At 60.5% G+C, this 2,500-nt stretch overlaps 1 pseudogene; it reads right to left on the minus strand.

The window, feature by feature from the left end:
- Positions 1-2,500, minus strand: part of LOC126447623 (large subunit ribosomal RNA) — a 5,795-nt pseudogene that overhangs the window by 2,578 nt on the left and 717 nt on the right.

Below are 2,500 nucleotides of genomic sequence, written 5' to 3' on the forward strand. Positions count from 1 at the left end.
GGTGTCCGCCGGAAGGCGGAACCATCTCCTGACGGCGGCCCGGATGGTGACGTCGGCCGACTTCAATGCACCCACCCGGGTGCGGCTGAGGGCCAGCCCGTGGTACAGGCCAGGGAGAAGTACGTTGGTGAGAGCGTGGAGGCGCTGTTGCGGCTTCAGCGGAGCTCGGGAGATGACGTCAAGCTGCTCCACCAGGTGGCGACGTGGATTGAAGACACAGCGACCCGCCGTGGAAAATTGCAGCCCCAGGTACCGGAAGGTTTCACCCACACGCAGGGCAGGCATGGTGGTATTGCCTGCTGTGAAGGTGACATTGCTGTCCACCTTCACCTTCTTAAGAGAGTCATAGTTACTCCCGCCGTTTACCCGCGCTTGCTTGAATTTCTTCACGTTGACATTCAGAGCACTGGGCAGAAATCACATTGCGTCAACACCCGCTAGGGCCATCGCAATGCTTTGTTTTAATTAGACAGTCGGATTCCCCCAGTCCGTGCCAGTTCTGAGTTGATCGTTGAATGGCGGCCGAAGAGAATCCGCGCACCCGCGCGCCCCCGGAGGAGCACGCTAAGGCGGACGCGGCCTCGCAGCAAGGAAGATCCGTGGGAGGCCAAGGCACGGGACCGAGCTCGGATCCTGCACGCAGGTTGAAGCACCGGGGCGCGAACGCCGCGCAGGCGCGCGCATCCTGCACCGCCGGCCAGCACGAGGCCGACCAACGGCGAGAGCAGACCACGCCCGCGCTAAACGCCCGCACTTACCGGCACCCCTACGGCACTCACCTCGCCCAGGCCCGGCACGTTAGCGCTGACCCACTTCCCGACCAAGCCCGACACGCCCCGATCCTCAGAGCCAATCCTTATCCCGAAGTTACGGATCCAATTTGCCGATTTCCCTTACCTACATTATTCTATCGACTAGAGGCTCTTCACCTTGGAGACCTGCTGCGGATATGGGTACGAACCGGCGCGACACCTCCACGTGGCCCTCTCCCGGATTTTCAAGGTCCGAGGGGAAGATCGGGACACCGCCGCAACTGCGGTGCTCTTCGCGTTCCAAACCCTATCTCCCTGCTAGAGGATTCCAGGGAACTCGAACGCTCATGCAGAAAAGAAAACTCTTCCCCGATCTCCCGACGGCGTCTCCGGGTCCTTTTGGGTTACCCCGACGAGCATCTCTAAAAGAGGGGCCCGACTTGTATCGGTTCCGCTGCCGGGTTCCGGAATAGGAACCGGATTCCCTTTCGCCCAACGGGGGCCAGCACAAAGTGCATCATGCTATGACGGCCCCCATCAACATCGGATTTCTCCTAGGGCTTAGGATCGACTGACTCGTGTGCAACGGCTGTTCACACGAAACCCTTCTCCGCGTCAGCCCTCCAGGGCCTCGCTGGAGTATTTGCTACTACCACCAAGATCTGCACCGACGGCGGCTCCAGGCAGGCTCACGCCCAGACCCTTCTGCGCCCACCGCCGCGACCCTCCTACTCGTCAGGGCTTCGCGGCCGGCCGCAAGGACCGGCCATGACTGCCAGACTGACGGCCGAGTATAGGCACGACGCTTCAGCGCCATCCATTTTCAGGGCTAGTTGCTTCGGCAGGTGAGTTGTTACACACTCCTTAGCGGATTCCGACTTCCATGGCCACCGTCCTGCTGTCTTAAGCAACCAACGCCTTTCATGGTTTCCCATGAGCGTCGATTCGGGCGCCTTAACTCGGCGTTTGGTTCATCCCACAGCGCCAGTTCTGCTTACCAAAAGTGGCCCACTTGGCACTCCGATCCGAGTCGTTTGCTCGCGGCTTCAGCATATCAAGCAAGCCGGAGATCTCACCCATTTAAAGTTTGAGAATAGGTTGAGGTCGTTTCGGCCCCAAGGCCTCTAATCATTCGCTTTACCGGATGAGACTCGTACGAGCACCAGCTATCCTGAGGGAAACTTCGGAGGGAACCAGCTACTAGATGGTTCGATTAGTCTTTCGCCCCTATACCCAGCTCCGACGATCGATTTGCACGTCAGAATCGCTACGGACCTCCATCAGGGTTTCCCCTGACTTCGTCCTGGCCAGGCATAGTTCACCATCTTTCGGGTCCCAACGTGTACGCTCTAGGTGCGCCTCACCTCGCAATGAGGACGAGACGCCCCGGGAGTGCGGAGGCCGCCGCCCCGTGAAGGGCGGGGAAGCCCCATCCTCCCTCGGCCCGCGCAAGGCGAGACCTTCACTTTCATTACGCCTTTAGGTTTCGTACAGCCCAATGACTCGCGCACATGTTAGACTCCTTGGTCCGTGTTTCAAGACGGGTCGTGAAATTGTCCAAAGCTGAAGCGCCGCTGACGGGAGCGATTATTCCGCCCGAGAGCATCCCGAGCCAACAGCGGCGCGGGTCCGGGGCCGGGCCAGGTAGGTCCGTCATCCGGGAAGAACCGCGCGCGCTTGCCGGGAGCCCGAGCGCCCAAAGGGGCGAATCGACTCCTCCAGATATACCGCCGGGCAGCCAGCCAGGA

Source organism: Schistocerca serialis, unplaced genomic scaffold (assembly GCF_023864345.2).
Source record: "Schistocerca serialis cubense isolate TAMUIC-IGC-003099 unplaced genomic scaffold, iqSchSeri2.2 HiC_scaffold_518, whole genome shotgun sequence".
In the NCBI taxonomy this organism is placed as follows: domain Eukaryota; kingdom Metazoa; phylum Arthropoda; class Insecta; order Orthoptera; family Acrididae; genus Schistocerca; species Schistocerca serialis.